Genomic DNA, 23,994 nt, shown 5'->3' on the forward strand with positions numbered 1-23,994 from the left:
CATAGCAAAACTTTGAAACATATATGATGATCATGAGAGGAAAGTAGCATCATTTCCCTTGGATCTCTTCTTCAGGTTTCTCATTCATTTAGTGGGTGTGTACACATTGCATACAGGTGGTAGACAATAATCAAGGTATTTTCTTCTATCACTTCCTGTACTAATTTGTTTTATCACCATTTTTTAATAGAAAAGCAAGAGTAGGACCCTTTTAATACAAGGTAAGGATAAGAATTATTCTAAAAATTAGCAAATGCTTTACTAATGAATTAAGTTTCACATTTCTATTGATATTTTTTGCAAGGAGGCAAAACAACATGAGATGTCTCACTAAAGGTCACCCAGCAAGCCAATGCCCTAGCTAGAACTCACTGTGATGTATGCTAATCATGAGGCAAACTTCTGCCAAGAGATTTGCAGAATCAGTGTTTCTTCCTAAGGCCAGGCTTCTATGGCATCACTGTGTCAACTGGAGTTACATCCCTGAAGCTATGCCACCTGGACTTCTAGCCCTAAGTAGAGCAGTGAAACTAGACATTTGGTGTGTTTTGGTGAACGAAGACAGATTTGCCACTTTGATATCAAACAAAACTTTGCAAATGTTAACTATAATTACATTCAAAGCACCTTTCTGTTATACCAGCATTCCTAAATCCACAAAGTGTTTTCTGGCCTATGTAAATTTGTAGATGTAAATATCACACAACAATCACATCATAATCTGTCAATACCAGCTCAGCTGATTAAGGCTTAAAGTCTTCTGCCATTGACAGTATTTAAGTTCTAAACAGAAAAATGTTTAAAGTCCATCAAGCATTGATTATAAAAAAACTACTTTGGCTGTGTTCCACTTTTATTTAACTTAAAGAACCATCAGTATGTTAAATTTTACCAGTTGAGTTAAAGACAAAAGCAAAACCTAAAAAATGTGTGTTAAGTATACATTGGGATTCTTAGGAGTGTTTACTCATCAAAACCACAAAAAATATTGAGTGACTCATCTGAAAAAATCTCAGTTAATTATGAGAGAAGCAACAATATCCCCAAGCATATTCTGTAAACAGAAACAAGAAAAGACTGATTGCACAGACAAATTATTCAATTCAACTTAATCACAGATTCACAGAGTACAAGTGGTCTTTATCAGTCACACATGATGGGATCAAGTGCACTCTTAGCAAGTTTGCTGATGGCACAAAGATTAGTTGATACAGCAGAAAGAAGGGATGCCTTACAAAGGGACTTGATAAACCTGAAAGATGGGCCCTGGTGAACCTAATGAGGTTCAACAAAGCAAAGTGCAAGGTTTTGCACTTGGATTGGGCTAATCCCATGTATACAGACTAGGAAAAGGAATTCTTGGAGTAACCCTGCTGAGAAGGACATAGGGATCCTTATTATGAGCCAGAACTGTGTGCTTGAAGCCTGGAAGTCCTGGGTTCCATCAGAAGAGGGGCGGCCAGCAAGGCAAGGAAGGGGATTGTCACCATTAGGCCTCGTTCATTCAGGTCTGGGACCCCTAAACAAGAAATATCTGGAGCTTTTGGAGAGAGTTTAGAGGAGGGCCATGAGGATGATCAGGGGGCTGGAGCACCTCTCTTGTGAAGACAGGCTAAAGGAGCTGGTCTTATTCAACCTGGAGAAGCCTGCATGGAGACCTCATTGTGGCCTTCCAGTATTTAAAGGGAGTTTATAAAGATGAAGGGAATCAACTTTTTACATGGGTAGACAGTGATGGCACAATGGGGAATGGTTTTAAACTAAACAAAGAGAGATTAAGATTAGATGTTGGGGGAAATTCCTTTTCTGAGAGAATCCTGAGGTGCTGGAATAGGTTGCCCAAAACAAGTTATGGATGCCCTGCCCTTAGAGGCGTTCAAAGCCAGGTTGGATGGGGCCCTGGGCAGCCTAATCTAGTACTTGATCTAGTGGTTGGCAGCACTGTCTGCAGCAGGGGTTGGAATCTGGTGATTCTTGAGGTCACTTCCAATCCAAGCCATTCCCTGATGTTATGATTCTATGAAGAATTTTGCTAAATCGAAGGAAGAACTGGGAACGTTGTAGTCTTATCGTAGTAGTGATTATTATCTCTCATTTGAGAAAAGGATAGAAAAGAAAGCTTGAGGAACATGTGGAATGGATGTAAAAGCATAAGACAATACCAGAAATTCAAGTAATTGAAAACTACACACAGAGAGGCACATAGGCTATAGTTAAAATCCACATCAAATAATTCCTGGTCAAAAGACACTTTGATCATTCAGTCCCAGAAAGATAATTGAGGTAACTGGAATTACATGGCTGGTTTTAGTGTTCATTCATAAGGGAAATTAAAACAGCTCAAAAACATCAAGTGGAAGAATGCACATACTAATGGGGAGGTGCCTACCTGTAGGTATCCAGAAGGAAAGTTCGGCCACGTTTAACTGATGTCTTGTCTTTCAGAACTTAGTTTGACTCATTGTTCTAGGAGATGTGTGTCTGCCTGTGATTCAGGGTCCTCTTTCTTGGGAACAACACAGATTAAGGAGGAGGAAATACTTATACCTCTACCCCTAAAACAAAACGGAACCCATACTTGAACATACAGATGAAACGTGTTCCAAATACACCATCATGAGCTAAAACACCAGACACAACTGCTCCATCCCTGTAGTCTGTAAGACATCTTTGTCATTTCTTTTGCCCAATTACTGAACCAGAAGGTGTTTTCCTGTCATTCTGTATGATTTTTTTATTATTATTATTATTTTTTATCCCAGTGGTGGCAGGGATATTTTGTAGATTCATGTTCCATCACGCTTAAAAAAAATAAATAAAAAATCAGCTGAATAATTGATTTTTATTTTACACGTGATTCTCTTTTTATGACAGCAAATATCTCAGTATGAGTTTCTACACCGTCTACAAAGATCAGTTCTTCTTGAAAAACTCTTGAGTTTGTTTCAGCTCAACTCTCAATTTGCCTGAGGTTGTCAGAGACTAAAACATACTGGTCCACTAACAACTGCTATGATTTATCTAACATTCAGTTACTTTGACCACAAAAATCAGATCTGAAGAATACTGTTTATGTATTTAAAAAGTCATACTGAGATCAATAATGCCTGACTATACACATAGTGAATGTTACTCAGGGAAGGTTTAACCTAACAAAGTTAGGCATGTGTTTTGTGTTTCTAGAAACATTCTAAACCCATATAACTATTCTTCACTGGTCTCATCTGGAGTTATATTTATGTCTTCATTAGGTCAGTAGGGAGAGACCAAGGTCTGTCATTTAGTTCTGCAGGTACTTAGGCTTCTGATTAGCTTCATGTCTTGCCTTAGTCTGGATAGTCATCACTAGGAAACCCAGACATTGCTGAAATACATTTCATTTTTGACACTAACAAGGACATTGTTCTACTGGAAAAATAGCAAGCAAAACAGTAAAAAGGGGAGAGAGGACAAAAGCTGCTGGAAAATGTCAAGGTAACAGTTTTTCTTAGTTTGCAGATATAAGACTGAACAACATATGAACAGATCAATGGAACTGGTTTACTCCAAATTCTGTACTAGGATCTCTATGCTTCTTAAGCAACTGAGTTTTCACAATGGTACAGCTGGGATCTGAGGCAGAGCTAAAAATTGGGCTGGAGAGTAGAGACCAGTCCTGTAAAACCTGTTACAGAGGTAGACGAGAATGAAATCTGTTTACCTGAACCAGAGTGAAGTGTGTTGGAAAATAAAGGAGCATTCTGCACCTACATGTAATGTCAGCATGTGAATGAGAAGGTTGAAAAATTGGAAAGGTTTCTGATTAGAGGTTAGATGATCACAGTGGTCCTTTCTGGCTTTAATCTTTGACTCTATGAATAAACAATGAGAGTAGTTAGAGTGCAGAGGGAAACAGGGAGACCTTACCAGCAGGTAGCCAGCTGGGTTAGCAATAATACTCACCGCTGGAGATCCTAGCTGGTCGGGGTCCACTGTTAATTGGATAGTGCTGAGAACACAAGGATCGGCAAGAAATGATCACATTTTACTTGGAAGCCTGTGGAGGCCTATCACCCATTGCAACTGGGGCACCAGGAAGCTTTTAGCAGAGTTGGCATCCAGGGCTCTGATTTGAGAGCTTCTGTGTTTGAGGGAATTAGTAGAGCTGGGTGGCTGCGTTTTTTGGTTTGAGGTAAAACACTTAATGGGACTTCAGCAAAATATGTGAGAGATGTTTTTGCTCTTGATACTTACTGTGCTCGTGGCTGCAGCATATGGGTCTATTTATTACCACGCACTTCAAAAATTAAAAAACTATCCAAATATAAAATTATTAGTCCAAGGTCACTGCACTAGGAAGGACTTCTAGGATCCATGAACACTCACTTTAACACAATTTTTTCACAGTGATCCCCATTTCACTTGATGATGCCATAAATAAATAAATAAATAAATGCCATTTATATAAAGATGCAGCTCTCTTGCATGTCCAGTACTTTCATCAGAATAAAAGTAATACAGAAATCAATGTGCAATGAGAGGAAAAGAATTTCTTTAAAAAATGTTGACTTCAATTGCACACAATTTTAAGGTCATATGCAGTCTATCTTAAAGCAGATAGTATTGACACAAGAGATTCTTGTGTAATTTGCTTGTGCAAGACTGAAATCTTATAAGGAAAATAAAAGGCAAAGAGAAGAGTTAAAACAAAAATTGAGTATATTACAATCCTTTTTGGCATAATACTGCAGCCAGATTGAGTCTCTGAGCATCTATTTTTCAAAAAGCCTCCTGCAGTATTGGCCTGAGCATCTTCTGAACTAGGATATGTAAAATATGTAGAGAAAGAGGAGCATCTGCTTAGCTTTCATATAATTCCTCATCAAAATAATTCAAAAAACTATTTTCTAGAATTAAAGGGATAACTGCTTTGACAGGGGGGTTGGACTTGATGATCTCTGGAGGTCCCTCCCAACCCCTATGATTCTGTGATTCTGTAAACTACAAATAACACTGTTAATGAACAAAATATATAGTCTGATTTTGCCATCGTCATTTCAACAAATCATTCACCTAAATGAGGTAATAAGACTTCCCTTTGATTCCATCAAAGCCTTTTCTTAGTGCCATATTAACCAGTTTGTCTTTGGTTTTATGTATCACGCTTGCTGAGATTTAGCATTCACAGTTAAGAATTGTAATACCTTTGTAAATTTGTCTATAAACAAATGACTGGAAACCTTCAGCTGTTAAGGTCAACATTATGATTAATGAGCATAAAAGTCCACCCAGGAAATGCACTATCCAATTTTGGAACCGAACATTAAAGGACAAATACATACAGAAAGTTAATGGAAAAGGAGCAAAACTTACACTGACATAACAGTGTTGCTAACTGCATTTGTTGAAGATTTTTTTCACCTCCAACGCAACTGAAGTTGGGGAGGAGTGTTTCCTTTTGCAAAATGAGGCAGATTCAGTATAGCCACATTTAAGTAGCTTTAGCTTGAGGATTACTGATAGCCTGTTCCCCATAAACACACTGAACTTTGGATATGAGTTTTATTAAGTAATACATTACATATAAGATGGTATTAAGAAGTAATACATCAATATATATAAAATAAAGTTACAGCTAACAACTATGTGAATACTCAGCTCCTTAACGTAGTAGGTACTTGATACTTTATACATATGTAATCACGGGTAGACTAGTTAACTCTGCAAAATGTAAATATATTGAAAATATAACTTTTCACAGGAGTGTGTTAGTTCACATGAAACTTTCATGGAAAAGGTTTCTTCGATCCAGAACAGAATTTCTGATAAAAAATTAGAAAGAAGACAGTAGAGATCAGCATAGTGGTTATAACAAAGCCATGGAAATCCAAGTCCCTTAACAGACTGAGGTCAGGAGATAATTGCTTCTACAGTTCAGGTTCCCTACTCAAGCACTCTAATCCTGAATCCTCTATTATATCTTCAAGTAGTGTTGGTTTATCTTGTGGAATAAGAGAAGAGTCATGAAACCAACGAGTTCAAGAAAAATAGCGTTAAGTATGAAATTAATAATCACATATTAAAACAACTACTTAGGTTGTCAAATAATGATGGTTATTCCTATTTAAAGACACGCCTGTTAAACCTATTTTCCATGAAGACAGATACTATAATTCTTATATTTAGAAGTTGCCAACCTTTTATTTATACACCAAACGTTACTTAATTTAAAAGAAAACTTTGATTTACATAAACTTCTGGCACTACACTGTCACCCCTCTACACCATTTGAAATGATAAATGATAACAATTACTAACGTTACTATAAAAACATGGCAAAGGACAAGGAATATTAAAGCAAGTCATAGCAATACATAGTCTGATCAGAAAAAAAATGAGGAAGGTAAGAAGTAGGGCTTGAAAGACAAGTAACAATATTTTTTCTATTGCTATTCCATTTTAGAGTTCAGCCAGTCAATACAATAGTTGTAGCCACAGGAGTTCATCTCCATATATGAGATCAGATATTCATAACGTATCTCAGGAATGCCTCTAGCCTCTCCCTCTTTAAAATATCAAATGTCTGACTGAGCTTAGCATAGCTTCCTTGATATAAATACAATTTCCCTTTTATCCTGTTGACATATTAAAGGTAGACAATCCTAACTTGTTTCTTTGACTTAAATAATTAAAAACCCAGGTACAGTTTCCAAAAGTACCTTTCAAAACAAAACTGTATTTGCTGTGATGGTGCAATTACTAACCATCAATGAAAAATCTATTGGAAAACTAAATAAAATATTTAAATTGGAATTAAAATTGAAAGAGTAGTCTAGGTATATATTTAGGTATACACTTCAATAATTTATTCTAATTGCAGTAATGTAACAGCAGAGCTGCTACTGCAAATATAGTTCTAGTATTGCTATGGGAAAGTAGGAGGAGTTTATGTAATAAATATGTTTCTTGATACAAATGAAGAAAAATATATTGTAGATGTTATTATAGTACTGTGCCCCAGCTCTTCAAAAAGGTTTTACTTTAGCCCACACAGCTAAAATTAGGTGGTTCAAGCAGAATATAATAAGTATTTCCTTTCAGATAAATGACAATTTTCTCTCAATCTCAGAAGAGACTTCCCATTCGGACCTCTCAAATGTGTGAAGCATAAGGAAAGGCAAGATGGGCAACTGCTCCAGACTCCAGAAGAGGGAAAACCACCTGCAACTCTGCAGCTGTGGCCTCCCTCCAAAGTCCCTGCTGCTTCTGCATGGCGCCTGGCACACATCTGAAATTGGAACTACAAACAGACAGGACATAAAATGAGCAAAGGTAAATCATCTTTCTCTTCTGTCCAGCAGTTGTGCTGTGGTTTAAGCTCAGCAGGCAGCTCAGCACCACACAGCCACTTACCTGCTCTCTGCAAATGGGATGTGAAGAGAATGGGAAAGGTAAAAGACCAGTCCATGACCACCCTATGATTCTATGATTAATCACTGACACTATGATTACTCTATGACATTATGAGGAATCTATGACAACTCAGCTATGACTCTGTGATTCTATGATGTCTTATCAATCTTTAACTACATTAAATCTCATTGATTATGACTTCTTGATTCTTATATCTCTAGAATGACTCTAGAATGACTATGAATCTATGATGACTATAACTCGTGGGCAGACATAAAGAAAATTTCCTAGGGAAAGCAGAAGTTGCATACAAAAGCAAAGTAAAACAAGGATTTCAATCATTACTTTGCATCACCAGGCAGGCATTCTGCCACTTCCAGTAATGTACTTCGGCCAGTTTAGCTCAGCTGTTCTGGTTGTGTCCCCTCCCTGCTTCTAGTGTACCCCTAGCTCCTTACTGATAAGTCAGTATGATAGCATCCCATACAAGCCTCTACAAAGAAAATTAACTCTATCCCAGCTGATGCACGACATACAGACAGAAAATCAGGTGGAAGATGTCCCAGGATAACACAAAATATTTGGACAAACAATATCTGAAAGGTCACAGAACTATGAAATGTCTTCAGCAATGGTTTCAGCTCATATAATAAATGCACAGTGGTTGTCCTGAGGTAAAACTATAATGATGGAACAGTACAGGAGTTTTAAAAATGAGATGTAGCCAAATCACACATACACACAATAAAACTAAGCAGATTCTTTGATCTGTATCAGACAGCACTGTCTTAAAGCTAAATACCTATGAGGAGGATAAAAATACAATACTGAAGAGATGAGAGAAGGACTGTATTTAGATTGTATTCTGGATAGATTTCACCAAAACTCACTCTGAGGCCACTTACTTTCTCCAGAAGGAGTGAGGACTTGGACAGAGGTTCAGTACAGCAGTTCTTCAGGCTCTTCCATTGCATTCAAAGGAAGACAAATTAGGCCTGTATCCCTTTCTGAAACTACAGAAAGGGTAACTCATTGTTTTCTTCCAACTGCAAAACTGCCAGATCTTTACTCTTTTTGAAGTTACAAAAAGCAGTCCCATAAGACAGCTAACTTCAAAATAATACTTTAACCCACCCATTCTTAAAACAAAGCAAAATAATTTGCAAAGCAAGAAGCCATTGTCAGCTCATTCTCACTTCTTCAGTTTGATGATTGGCATGTACAGTTCTCAGTGAGATCTGTCAGGAAAGAAACATATAGAGATCCACTGCAGGTGAAGCAGCAGGGGGAAGAAAAGGCTCTCAGGAGCAGCGTAGTTTCAAGTTAGCTTGAAATGGCTGAGAGACAGTACTACCACGGTGTTTAGTCTGGAAAGAGGAAGTGTCAGTTTTCTTCAAGGAGCCATCACCATTCTTCATATTCAGCCTCAGGAGCCATCACCACTTTTCATCTGGGATTGAAGATAGAGTTGATTTCAGCTGGCCTCCTAAGGAAATAAAGTCTATGTTGTCCATGTTTGACTTCTTCCCCTCAGTAGCTTGTGAATCATTTTGCCAGCTTCAGCTATTTCTAACACAGCATTAGAAGTACTGAAGATATAAAGACTCTCCAAGAACCACAAGAGTACACAACCAAGTGGAAGAGAGGAACTCCTGTCCAGGTGGAACTGGCAGGGGGTCAGCTATCATTTGGACATCTAAGCAGCAATGAGATAGAGCTCTTTGGAATCATCTAGCCATAGGAAAATTTACTGCTTGCCTCTCCTGTTAGCTATCCAACAGGGTAAAACAGAACAGAGCACCATGGAAAGCCACACTGCATCTTTTTATGTTGTGTTTGTTGTGTTGTTTTGTTTTGTTTTTTAGAAGGTTCTTTGGAGCCTTACAGTTGGCAATCCTTCCTGCTATGTTAGCTGGATGAAATACCTTGTAAATTCTATAAGCCATTATACTCTATTGTCTCCACCTCCATCTTACTCGGTACTAAGAATCTCCATTAAATGCATACATTCCCAAATTTCACATTCGGCAAGACTAATCTATTGGTATTTACAAATAACGTAAAGAGTTCCACATTCTCCATAAACCTAGTTGTAGTGATTCTTTATATTAATAAGATAACTTCACAGCCAGGACTAGCAATAACTTAGGTTCTGTTTAAAACTTTCTTAAACTCTATGAAATACCTTTATGACCCTAAAGTCAACAGATGTTAAATAATTACAAATAAATAAATAAAAATTCCTGCAGATTCAGAGATTAGTTTGAATGATGCTATACTGAAATCTATGCCTTCTCTCACCACTTGCAAGCAACAGAAATTGTAATTTAGAGTACTATACTTTTACAACATAGAGCTTAAATAAGATAGTCAACATGAAATACAAGTTTACTAACATCTTACCTGGACCTACTTGGAGCAAGTAACAAAAAAGAGCAGCTAGCTATTTTTCCTTTTACTACTTCATATGGCATTATGCAAGAATAATTTCCCTGGATTATCATAATTAAGCAATACAGATTATACTTTCATTTCAGCCATAAATATTTTCACACTTCCATTTGCACCTATAAGTAGCTCACGTAATATTTATATTCTTTGCACTGGGCCATGTAAAAGCCATAATGAGAGTGAAAAAGAAAACTGTCGAGATCACTTCTTGGAGTAATAAAAGCTGAAAATCTTACTAAATAAAAAGTATGATTCTCCAGGAGCTCGCAGAGAAATCCAGATCAAAATTCTGAAAAGCCACTCTGGATTTTGGGTGCCTAATTTGCACCGCTGTAGAGACAAGAACTGACTGTATTGCATTTTAAAAATCCACACTTATCAGACAGACACCTCACTTCTGCCCATCCAAAAATGTTTTTTACAAAATAATGGGTTTTCCTAATTATCCTGATCCTATAGTGTGTATTGCTAATACATAAAAGCTTAGCGAGGAGGGAAGAGATATTTTTCTGGTGTATTTTATTTACTCTACTGGTAGGTGAGATTTGCTACCCATCTTACTTAAAACTACTTTTGCCTTTGATTTTTCACTTAGATGCTGGTTTTTCTCATCCTTTTAATCATCTATTCTAAGACATGATTTTTTTGCTAAGATCATAAATATATCATAAAAAGCAAAGGTATTTCCTCAGCCAAATTCATCCTGTTTTTCTAAGACATATTCCAAAAATCACATATTTGCTCCTGGAAATATACATGTTCATTTAGCAACAATCTATTGTTATTCAACATCTATAGAAAAAAGTAATTGAATTACTTATGTTTTATTTTTTATTACCCCATTTTCCATTTTCCTTCAGTAAGGAAGGACCTTAGAAGAGGTGAAAGTTTTGTGTTTCTTGACTCAAATATTCAAGTGAAATATATAGTCTTCCAAGAGAAGAAATTGATAACAAAATCAAAAATCTTTTATTTACAGAAAATACATTCCTTTTCCACAATAAAAGCAATGCCAAAATTGCAAGACCTTTTCTTGGCTTACAGATTCAGGTGTTTTCAAACAATTCTTTGCCAAAAGATTTCTTTCCCCATTTTTTTCTGAGAAACACTATGGGAGGTTTCTCCCTGCCCCTGTTGTACTTAGCTGCTTCTCTGAAACATGTAAAGCTGACTTCACATCAACTCATTGACTGCATTTTTAACAAAATCCTTGAAGGAAAACATTCAGCTGAATTCTTTGTGTCATTGTCCAAATTTCTGTATGGGTAGTGGTTCTCCATTGTTTATAATTAATGGTATTTCATTTTTCCTTTATCTATTCTGAGTGAAAGGTGGTTATCAAGACACAGTACAAGACATACACACTCTCCCTTCTACCCCAATATTAAACGTGCTCTTTGCCTTCAAATAAAAAAGAACAGCAATTTCCCCCACAGTGTGATGAAAAAGGAACTTGTGGTTTCCAGATAATACAAATTAAACATCAATATAACTGCATGATGGTTCTAATTGGTTTTACAGCCATCCAAGTATGCCTCACCGCTTCCCACCCAATTTACTTTCCACCACCCAGGATGGGCATCTTTCACTGAGCCCCCAAGGAACATTTCTTGTTGCTGTGAATTCTGCTGACTGAGACAGGCCTTCCTCATTTTGTTCTAATGGAAAATTCATCTCTGTCACAGGAATATCCTGCCATCAGTCTGCACCAAGAGCTCACGTTGAAATCAATGGGAGCTTCACATGTATTGTGCAGGTAGGATATCATTTATTAAACACTAATGGAGTCCTGGACCTGGACCATTAAAAATCAGCCTAGATGCAGTCAGTATAAAATCAATGACTCTTTGGGAGTGGTGGTACTTTTATTATTATTATTATTCTCTATTTCTTTGCTTTGTTTCCACTATATCTAGCATGAGAATTGGTTTGATATTTCCTTTATTACCAGGAAAATATTTTAACTGTTTGGGCAGTCCAACTTAAAAACTGTAGCATAATAAGATGACTACTAGAAGATGACCTGTATTAAAGGTAGAGTCAAGTTAGTCCCGTGTTGATGCCCGTAACATGACAAATTGTGTGAAAGGGATAAAAAATTTGTAATTTGTCTTGTATCTCTCATGTTAGTCTCTAGAAGATCTTCCAGGACAGTTAGAATAAATGAGAACCAAAGTTTATTACACATAAAATGAATCCACCTCACCATCTTGTACAAATTGTGATATTTTTTCTTTTGTTTTCCCCCAATTAAAAACAGTCTGTGAAGCTCCTGATTTGTCCTCAGTTTTCTGTGCCTGTCTTTGTCTGCCTGGTGATCACAGGACCTGACTAAGGTAGGGACGGAAGCTCGTGATGTGGAATCATTTCAAAGACTGTTTAGTTCAGAAATTAGTCTCCTGAAGCACTGAGATGATGTAGAGTCTCAGCACATTGCTTTTGATCCAGCCAAGTCTATGTATTCTTGTCCTGTTATTAATGAGGAAAAACAGACCTGAAGCCTTATTTTGTGCTATTGATCATATTTTGAACCACAAATCACTCCTTGTGCACAATCTTTCAGCTGCCTACTGTGAGGAATTCAGCAAGTACAGAGTGAATTTCTAATCAGCTGCGACTGTTCAGTGCTGTGGCTGATAATTATGCTACCAGAGCCTGTATGTGCAAGTGTTATACATTTGTATTTGCTTCTTGCTGAGATCACACAGTTGGGAAAGCAATCATGCTCCATTACTCCTAGTTTTGACTCTTGGCCCATATGGCTGCTTGCGGACACTCTTTCAGTGCTTCACTTCATTTATAGCTAACTTGGTTAATGACTCTTTGCTTGCTGCAAGTCTCCTGATCTGCTGAAATTTGCAGCTGTTCTTTGTTAGTAGAAATGGTAAAAGCTTCCCCTATCTTATATTATAGGACTCTGTTCTACCTGGCAATAACTGAACTAGCCCTCTTTCCTGGAATACAAGGAAGGGAAGGACTGAAGCAAGTGGTTGCCCTTTTACTAGTAGCAATTTTGTCAGTGAATGGATTATATGAGAAGTTTCGGTTTGGCTTCAGGGAGTACCAGAGTCCTGGGATTGCTTTACTTAAGGTCACAAATGATTTATCACCAGCTGCTGATTCAAGTTAAATTACAGTACTCCTGCTGATGGATCTTTCTGCTGCTTTTGATACAGTAGATCTTGGGGCTCTGCTGAATCGCTTGAAGTAATTGCTCAGATTATGAAGCACTGTCCTGGATTGGTATCGTGCAGAATTGATAGAGTATTATCAGGTTGTAACTTGGCAATTGTGGATCGAGTTCTGCCTCACTAGTCACATTGCTCCACAGAATATAATCTCCTATAATTCTCTCTCTTTTTCATTTGTTACAGAAGTGGACAGAATTCTCTAGCAGTGTAATATTAATTTTCACTGCAACACAAACAATACATAGATATATTTGTCGTTTAAAATTCAGTTTCTTGCTGCAGTTTAGGCCATATCTGTTTATTTTACCAAAGCATGATCTTGAATCCTCACAAATGGTTTGAAACTGAACTGAGACAAAAGATAATTGCTTTTGCCAAATCCTCTCTGTCTACTAGGTGGTTCTTTCTAGGCAGTCAAAACTATCTGCACATATCTAAAGTATATATCTGGATATCTGGAGCTGGTCAGATCACTTCCGTGACATTAAATCTCATCAAAATATGCTGCTTATTTCAGAGCCGAAATTCAATTGTATGGAAAAGACATCTGTTTAGGTGAAGTTTTAATTAGTGAGGGATTCAAGATGCAAGGCTATTAGTCAGTTCTTATGGGAGAGACAGCCCAGTTTGAAAACCCAAGATTTTTCATCACAAACCAAAATCATTTAAGAGAAGCACTTAAAAGGCTCTGTTCCCATGCCAACCAAAAACAATGATGACACCACAAGAGCTGCCATGAGGTGAATTACCATCCTCTGAAAAAGAATGCTTGAAAAGTTGTACCTGCACCATCATATCAAGATCACTGTGATCTTCCTCAGCAGAGCATATCATCCATGACACCTGGGCCCATGTGCTGAGGGCTGGAGTGATGAGGGGCTCTGTCATGATCACTGCCAGTTCACTACTGGCCCTTCAGTGCCTAGGAAATGGTAATTGACAGGAACACATGATGAGAGGTTCAAAACAAGAACAAAAATGAAAAAAAAAAAAACCCAACACTTTCCAATCTTGAAAAAAATTAATAATTCCTAGTCATAGAAAAGATAAAGATTCAATATCTAATATTTTTGAGAAATTAGGACCTGGAGGAAAACTAAATGATCAATCAGCATGTACTACTGCTTACATATCTTAAATATATTTTTGATATTCCAGGAGGATAAACTGGTTAATTAAGATTTCAAAACTTTCTGTAACGTTTTTTTAAATAAGACTTTACATTATTAAAATTCTGTAAATACAAAAAGAAATCAATAAGAAAAGGATTTTGATAAGAATCAAAATCTTCCCCAGGAAAACTTCCAGGTGAACAAACGAACATATAATAATGCTCAGTTTCTATAAACCTCTACCTGTTGGTTCACCTAAATCTCTACCAGTCTTTCCCTCTTTGTCACCACAAACCTCTAGCACTTATTCTTAGAGGTTTCTCTGTTTCCTAAAGGCAAGGACATGCCTGGCCAAATTCACACATATTTCCTCTTCTGTCGCTCTTTCAGCGAGCCTGGCTCAGTGAGCAAACTTTCATCCCTGTGGACATAAGCATGGACCCTGTGAATCTGTGTGCTGGGACTGGGCACCACAAGATGCCAGGACTGCATAGCACTGCATTGCTTCAGAAGCTGCGGCTCTGCCTCTGAAAAATCAGCACCATCTGTTTGAAGAGGCCTCTGAGATCTTCAGGTCAGGTTCTCACCTTCAAAAAAGAAGAGCAATTCTGCTTCCCAGGGCTCTAGGTAGATTTATCTCCTTTGGAAATGGCAGAGAGCTTTTAGCAAGGCCACTTCAAGATCACCCAGTGAACAAGAAACCTGCGAAGCACACACAGCTGGATGCAATTGCAGTCTGAAGGGCAGAGCTGACCATTCCCCAGAGCAGCTCACACTGTTCAGGCAAAAGAGGATACAGAGGTTCTTTAATCCCTCTTCTCTGGGTCACTTTCCTGCAGAAAACAAGGGCATAATGGGAGAAATACTGGAAAACCACACAGCCACCAAACTTTCCCTTCCCCGGACTGGGTAGAAACCTGCAAGTTTTTGCTTTGTTGTAACAAATTGCAACATTGCTCAGAAACAAAAATATCTGTTTATTGGACTAAATCACATCAATAATTGCTGTTTGGAGTGCGTCACACAATGTGCAGTAACAGGCTGCTTGGGCAAACAGCTGCCTGAATAATTTGGTAAGACAAAGACTATAGAGGAATGGAAAAATATTTTCTCTTTACATACGCTGGGTACAATGCCACCCCCACACTGCTGCTGATGGCCACAAAATGCGCAGTTCTGCTCTTCGTTACCCATGGTCTACAGGGTCAACTGGCTGTTACGCACTGGAAAAATATTGCAGATGTCTCATTATAACTCAGTGCATTAATACCAGCAGCCAGCCACTAATCCCCAATTATCCTCATTGCTCAGCACCTGATCTTGAAAGGATTAGGAGCATGAAAAACAAACTAAAACAAATTGCACTAAATATTTAAATAAAACGATCAAAAATCATAAGACCATAAAAATATCATAGGAAATAACTCTAATGCATTGTTAAGGATTCTTGTGGTGATTTTATTCTTTACATTATCTCAACTGTTGAATAGCCCTGAAAATCCTCATGTTCTTCTGCCTGACTGTGTACAAGGTGCTGCAGAGTCCATGCTTAGTTTTAGGTTGCTTGATGGCAGTCACTTCCTTCTTGTAGATCAAGATACTACCCACAGCTACTACATTAAGAACCATAACAACTGTCAATCATAGTAATGCACAACTCTTAATTAATTAGCATTTGTATTTTGTTTTATGATAGCTTAAGTAAGCATAGCTTCAACAAACACAAATTGAATGGAGGGACAGCTGTATTAGGTTTATTCAGAACACTGGAATATTATATTAGTTATAATAACAGTCCAGAGCATTTTGAAAACTTAAATGTCTTTTACTTTTCTTATTCTGCTACTCTCTATCAGGTTAATCACGCACCCATGCATTTTCTGAAGGAAACAACAAACATTTTCATTCTGTGAAGCTAATCAATCTGGCATGAGAGGAATCTTGAAGAAACATTTTTTATTGGTGGCAATTCCCCACTTACCGAGTAAAAAAATGTGTATAGTCAATATATTTCCCCATATACAAACAAGTACTTATATTACATGACAGGGATTATGCATTTAATATCAGGACGGGTGGGATTTGTTATCCCAAAGACTGTAAATACAGCTGTATGAGTGGAACTAGTGAAGTGGAAGATTGCACAAATCTTCTGTTGTTACCAGATGTTATCCCGGTTCATCACTGAGGCTCATGTGTTGTGGCCTACAACACTATTTCAACTTCCAAACAGGTTCATGTCAGAGAGCCTTTGTTTTTTCAGACTGAACAAGTTTGAATGGCTGTTTTGACTGCAGACCATCTGAGTCACCTGTGGGCAGCACAGAGACATATGCATTTACTAACAAATGCATGTAGCAGTGAATTGGTTGTGGATCTCGGGAAATTTCTAGCCAGCTTTGCTGCCAAAGACAACATATCATGTTATGACAGCCTCACATTTCAATGGGAAGGGTGAAAACCTTAAAAGATTTCACCTCAGTTAACCACTGGCAGAAATAGTACTTCACACCTTGAACATTTTCTTCCCTTATATTTTCTTTCCACATTCTAATGCATAGTTTTCTCCTTCAGTCTCTGAGATGACACCCTTTCCCACTGTCTGAGTTTGACTTGACAATACAGTCCAGCTCCGCTATCACAAGTACTGATTTAACTGCTATACCCAAAGAATATACTTTATTTTTACATCAAGTGGTCCTTTCTGACCTCTGCCTTCACTGTTTGTTTCCTTGCTCTATTTATACAATCTATTGTTCTATTTTTATTGTTACACTGCTTAAACTACTGCAGGTAGAGCAGTCTTCCCTGTCATAACACCTTGTCTTTGCATAATTTCCTACTGGAATATGTAGGTGGGATTTTCAGAAGTGTTTAACAGTGACAGTATTATAATTTGACAGGCATTATAATTTGAATATATATATATATATACTGTAAATCTTAGCTATGTACATACAGTCATGAACTGATCAAATCTGTATTTTGTCTTTTGTCTCACACTTTGATCCTCCAGTGAGGCACTCTGCTGATAATCACTTATTTATACAAATGACTTTTTATACATTGCCCAAAGACAAAGTTGTAAAGGCTTCAGGCATTATCATGCACTGCGGATGGGGAAAGGAGCTAGTAAAAGTGGACTTAGTTGCACACTGGAGATGTAGGAGACATATGCTCCTCTGAGCAAAATAAGCCTTTGACATAGGACTTAACAAAACTGTGAGAAAAATTCTGGAAACAACCTAACCAAATTCACAGTCTACTATAATTAAAGATTCACACTTAATCTTCCCTGTAGGCACTGTTTGAACTTAATTGTTTTATAGTCTTGATGGGTGTTCACTGTTCTGGGTCTTGGGGGTTGGAGTTCTGATTTTCTTTTGGGTTTCTGATGTGTTTTGTTTTTTCTTACTCTTTGGACCACAACAGATTCCCTCTGAAATTTCCTCTATATCTGCAGATACAGAATTCACACAACTACTCTTCAAGAATTTGTTAAATGCCACAAAATCTTGCTGTGTAATATCTCTGCCACCATTTTTGCTCCACGCCATTGGTCCTCATGTCAGTTTGCCTCTGACAGTTGGATGTTTCAGTACCTCAGCTTTGTCCTTTGACCCAACTTCCACCATGACATTTTAATTTCAATATTTTGGACTCTAATTTGTATAACACTAGAAATAACAGCACACTGATGAAGAAGTGGGAGAGGAGAAAAATGTGCAGGAGAATTTCCACAACAACGGGAAGAGGCTATTAGAAATGAAGTTGCTTAGAGATAAGTCCTTCTCAACCCAGGCCATTCTATGATAATTTGGGACACAGTGTTTTATAATTGCAGACCTGTGGTGTTCTGAAGTTAGCACTATTAAAGTTCAAAGACACTGAGGGGAAATTGTACCTTGTGCCTCAACTCACACAGGTCTGTATCAGTAATCTGCCCCCTGAGCAAAAGAGCCAGGATGAATTCATGGTGGGCATCTGGGAAAGCAGCAGCCCTGTGGCACTGGCAGAGACAGTACAGTGTAAAATGCTTCCCTCTCAGAGATTAGGGCCAGGGAAGATCACTTGATCTGAACTCCTGGGACCTCCTGCCTGTAATTAGCCTAATTTGCTGCTTTAACCTTTCTCCTTGCATATTCCCAACTAGCGAAGCTAATTAAAGATCCTGAACATGTAAGTTTCAGATTGGCCTGCAGTGCCTACAGCAGATTCCCTGCATTTATCCAGCCCTGCAGACACAGGTTAAGACACATGTGGAAAGACCCTCCTTCTAGCTTGGCAGGCCAGAGACAGGGTCTCCTCCCTCCAGCCCCTCTAAACACCACAGAAGAAGGATACATTAGCTGTGACTGGAGTGGATTGTATAATTATACTGTGCTTGGCATCCTCCACTTACTCAAAATATGGCATTTCTTTCGAGTGTGTACATGGTCACAAAAACAGAAGGAGGCAGAGCCTGTTGTCCCCACCCGCCATGGTGGGCCCATATGGCTTGCTCAGATGAGAAAGGTTAAACATACAGAAAGCATAGGAAAAATCCATCTGACATGGTTTTCCATGCTCTTCTCAGTGCTGCTCTGAAAAAATAATTATGAGGAAAGCATAAGAGTTGAGACTAAGCAGCACTTTGCTCTCTTCTCCTGGATAATTTTCCCCTTTGGGATCTTGACTTAAAGACCAAAGAACCACAGGGCTGGCACTGCTTCATGGTGATCCCAGTATCATAATAGTGCTAGAGGCTCAGAAATGAATAGCATATGCCTGGCTGGATCAGGCTGGTTGAATAGCTTTGAACATCAAACCACCTGACCCTTGACACGAGACAGGTTGATTTATTATACTGTTAGCCCTCTTGACAACATGCACTGTGGGCTTGGCACTGTCTGGTCATTTTTCAAGCTCTCTGCACATTACTGGCACCTATATCCTCTAACACATTACATCAGGCAGCTCAGATACAGAATGCTAAAAGCTCCTCTCTTCCTCTATCCCTCCCTCCTTCCCTCCCCCCTACATTTCTTTCTTCCTTCCTTCCTTCCTCACTCTCTGTTTTTTTCAAATAGTGAATGAATATGTGAACCTAAGGCAAGATAAGAGGTTAATGTTTTTATCAGTGGAAAGAATAAATATACATGATGTAGATGAGGTCAAAAGGATGAAGTAGAGGGTGTTACACTATTAATGCATTTGCAGTGATGCCTATTAAGTGATGTCCAATTATTCAGAAAAGACATTCCCTGATTCAGGGAACTCATGGCCCTATAAGAAGTCATATTTTTTATCTACCACAGAATAATCCAAGCCAAGGGACAGTCCAAGAACAGATCTATCAGTAAAGGAGTCACAATATCCTCCACATTTCAAAGGGCTAGAAATTGTCACTGGCCTGCAGGGATAAGAAACTGCATTTCTTCCATGGCCACAGCCACAAGTGTGGATCCCAAGGACAAATAAGGCTTACCTCTAAAGCCAGGAGGAAGAGTTTATGGCTCTTGGACTACATGCAGTTTGTACATGTGCCTTCAGTATTCATCATATGCATCGTGTCCATGTGCTACATCATAGTCATGGCTAGCAAAGGAACTACTGAAGAATGTCAGTTCACAGCTATGGGAGGAAATAAATCAGTTGTGGCTGTTTGGACCGCTATCATCTTCCAACTCACTTTCCCATGACCAGACTGACTGCACACCACCACAGAGCTGTTTCCCGTGCAACCTCTGTCTAGACGAAGAACCAGTTCAGAGGCCTTTGGCTTTTCTCACTACCTGAAGCAGACTGTGGGCACCAGTGAAAAGATAAAACTCTGACACTGATGAAAATTCTGGCCAAAACTCGATACAAAAAAAGACAATAACCTCGGTGTAGTCTTGGATGAGCATGAACTCTGTTCATGAAGTCTTTGTCAAAGAAGTCTTCTATAATAACAAAGTAATCTTCAGCCTCCAAGTAAGAGCAAAAAAGAAACTGCAGCACTGAGGCTGGGAATAGGGAATTGTATAGAAATAAATATGGCCATTAAAGCCAAAATAAAAGTGGCAGCTGAAGGATAAAGTGCTTGTACACAGCAATGGAAACTGTTACAAGACATCACAGTCAAATCACAATACTCAGCAAAAAGATTTTAGAAGTCTTCTTATCCCAGGCCCACATGTGGATACACCAAAGAATGGTTTAAAATGAGGTGTTCCACTGAAAATAGAAGATTTGTCCAAATAAGGGAAATGAGAAAGAGAATAAATTAAATATTTAAATGCCAAACAATGATGTCAAGGAAAGTCAAAGTGATTATGGAAGTAACCTTTTAAAAACATGAAAATTATGGGAAAAACAAACAAACAAACAAAAAACTCGCCTCTTTCCCAGCACAGAACTAGAAGTCCAGCCAGTGGTCACCAGTAATGATCAAAGTGTTCAGGAAAAATAAAAAAAAGACAAAACAATAACAAACTAGTTAAATGATTGGTGTGTGTGTCTCGCTCCAATTTAGGAGTGAGGCAAAGGTTCTTTTAGTAATGTTATGCCCGGCGTGAGATTAAGAAGAAGAGCATTCAAATGTTGATCCGACCAGTTTATTGGAAATAATAGACAATTGAGGGGATGGGGAAGGGAGAGTGACGAATGCCAAAATTAGGGTGATGGGGAAGGGAAAGTAGGCGATAGAAAAAGGTAGAAAAGAGCAAGAATTACGTTAAAGCGGGGAATAGTCACCTCCTGGATGCAATAGCGTCCCGTAGCACGTTGTTAACGTTGGTCCAGGGCAGGGGAGAGCAGCAACGGAGTAGCAGGCTGCAAGCAGCAGATCGGTGAATCGCAGAAAAGACGGTCAGAGTACCGTGGTCTCTAGAAGCAGAGTCTCGGGCAGCGAGGTCCCTCGGAGCAGAGTCTCGAGCAGCAATCCCAGAAGAGAGAATAGGCAGCAGTAGGACAACGGTGGAGGGATCTGAGATCGGATACCTAGATGCCCAACAAGGTTCTTCAGCATGCAGCCATCTTCTTCAGCATGCAGGCGCTCGCGTAGAGAGGCATCTGGTGTCAGAAAACCTCTCCCAAAATTCGGGGTTTGTCCGTGCCCTTTTTATCCTTCTTTCCAGCCTTCGAGACATTTCGGGACGGCTCGGGTCAGTCTTGTGACTTCCTCAGAGCTGTCAATCTTCCTTGAGATGGGCCAACAGGAAAGACCACTTAAGGGCCATTAGTCCTCAGGGATGGCCATCTTTCTTGAGATAGGCCAACACAAAAAGACCACTCAAGGGCCATTGATCAGTATCTTATCTCCCTTTCGTAGCTCCCGGACTTGTTCCATTTCAGCAAACTTTGAGACAGTAATGTAAAAAGCATGGCTTCTTACAGTGTGTTACTGTCCATCATACATAAGATTTCCATTTTGCAGTATTTCTCTGCAGAGTGGAAACTGTTTAAGAGTGGCTTCAAGGCTGAGTCTCAGCAGAGCGCCTGAAAAGACCAGCCCTGACTGAACTCATCCGCATGTCCGTAAAAATCTATGCTCTGCAAGTTGTAGTTTAGTTACATTAGCTTTGGTACTGAAAATGTTTCCAACTTTTGGAAAGATCTCAGAGAAACTGGGAACTGCAGATGACGATTTTCATGCTAGATAAAGTGGTTGGATCTAGAAGAAAGCAGAGCACTGGATACAAATCCAATACAACAAGTAGGTGTAGAATTTAGTTTTGTACTAGGATTCAGTCTCAAGTGGATTGTCAGCTGAACTGCAACGTTGATAAATGCACAACCATAAATGCATGGGAAAAACAAAAGTAATATACTGACAGCTTATATATTAACTACTGCTGCTCAAGAACATAACATAAGAATGGTCTTTCTGAGTAAGGCCCATCTTGCCTCATACTCTGCACAACTGAGGCCAATAGGATAAGTTTATTGAGAAGTATCAAAAAGGCAGTAAAAGCTCCTCAGTGAAGTCGTACATTTTATGAACACTTCATAAGGACAGTTCTCTGCATGAAGATAGCTCAGCGGCCAGCAATTGTTAGATGAAGAAAATATTATTAGGGAAAGGAATTAACTGAAAAGGTGTAGCAAGCAAACCAGAAAATGTCATTATACCACTGTGTTAATGCATGGTGCGCAGGTGCTTTGATCACTACACTCAGTACATGTCATCTCCAAAAAGATATGGTGGAAGACTGTAGGGTAACAAAGATTGCCAATAGGAATTCTTTCATTTGAGGACATTTTAAATAAGATACTTCAGCTTGTGAGAGATGAGGAAGGAATGATGTGATAGAAATACATTAAAACATCTTGAAAGAGGAAAGTGTTTCTTTTTCACTTCTCTCAAATAACATTCATACAGATTAGATTCTTTTAGATTTTCAGGCAGTTATGTAGAGGATGCATCTTCAAGAAGTTGCTCCCAACACTTCATGTTTTACTGCAGGACTTCAGAAAAGTAGAGAAAACTCCTAGAAGTTTGGTTAAAAGGCTCATAAAACATTTCATTAACATATAATGTTTTTTTAAATCAACAAATCTCCATGACTCACTAAGGGGATGTGCCTTCTGATTTGACAGTTCCTGCTCCATACATCAACATCTTCTCATAGTATTTCTAACCTAGCAGTGTACACAACAGTTTTGCTCTTTCATTATGGTTTGTTTTTTCTTTTTTCATTCCACAATAGACAAGAAAAGAATATTACCTGTTTTGTTTGAAACTTGGACACTGTAGTTGGATTTGGAGATTCCTAGCACAAATCAAGTCAGGTGAACCACAGGACATCAGCTAAGGCACAGCAGGGGAGCTAATAATATCCACTTTCATTGTTTAGAAATCTAGAACTCACTCAACATGAACTTTTAAACAAACTTAATTTTGGGTCTTCAATTCTGCTATTTCATAAAGAAAATAAATTGTCTAATCTACAATTCTTCTGAGGATAAAGTGTATTTGCAGTTGATGGAAGAAATAATAGCATCAAAATTTATACAGAAATAATAAGATACAGAAAACAAGGTGAACAGACGATAAAAATCATAGATGTGTTTTCATACTTAAATAAATATTCAAACCTTTATCATTTAGGGCTGAATTTACAGAGGAAGAGATTCAGACTTGGGAGAAGGGGGTTGTTTGTAAGGAACATCTAAGTGTCTTAACCCATTTCTATTAAAAAAGGCTTTTAATTAATGGAATTACCTGCAATTTAGAAAGCAAAGAAAGTTCAGTTTTGTCTGGATTGAGCACTGTCAAAATGCTGTAATAATTCTCTGCAAAACCTATGATTTAGCTGTCATAAACATCTTCTAGTCCATTGGCCCCATCCTACTCAAAGTGTTCCTTACTGATTTCCACTATTTCACCCCTTCTCACATATTGCTCTGGTCATTCTGTGCTGCTGAGTCACAGCCTACTTTTGCACTCTGTTCCCCCTTCTGCCCTTCAGCTTCTCTCACATTTTCCCATGGATACTTCTCACTCTCATGGATACTGCTAATTCTGACACCTAGCCATTTTAACCCAGAGTTTTTTCTAATTCATGCACGTTTCCTTTTCTCTGATTCCCTGTCTCTGTTAAGATCTTTGTTCTTCTTTCCTGTAAGTTTGTCCAAATTATGTCACTCCTTCACTTCCTAGTGAGACTCAACCCCAGTCTATGAATGGTGCTTAGAACTGTTACCACCCTTATTATCCCTGTCAGCCCAAGCAGAATATCAGCAGCTTTTCCTCATATAAATAGCTACACAATCTCTTTCTATTAAAAAACTACTATCTAAAACTTTTTGTTATGGTTCTTTGTAATTTTTTTCCTTCTTGATGCAGTAAATCTCAGCCCATAGTACACATGCATGTGGATCCT

The 23,994-nt window shown here is 38.4% G+C and overlaps 1 long non-coding RNA gene across 1 annotated transcript in view; it reads right to left on the bottom strand.

The window, feature by feature from the left end:
• LOC107312180 (uncharacterized) overlaps positions 1–23,994 on the bottom strand; it is a 46,489-nt gene that overhangs the window by 14,562 nt on the left and 7,933 nt on the right. The window contains exons 2-3 of the long non-coding RNA XR_014944914.1: positions 14,734–14,979; positions 13,818–13,956 (exon numbers count right to left, since the gene is read on the bottom strand). This is a non-coding gene — a long non-coding RNA (uncharacterized LOC107312180). The remainder of the gene's footprint in view (positions 1–13,817; positions 13,957–14,733; positions 14,980–23,994) is intronic.

This window comes from Coturnix japonica, chromosome 3 (genome assembly GCF_054131305.1).
Source record: "Coturnix japonica strain WE chromosome 3, WE-NBRP24, whole genome shotgun sequence".
In the NCBI taxonomy this organism is placed as follows: Eukaryota; Metazoa; Chordata; class Aves; order Galliformes; family Phasianidae; genus Coturnix; species Coturnix japonica.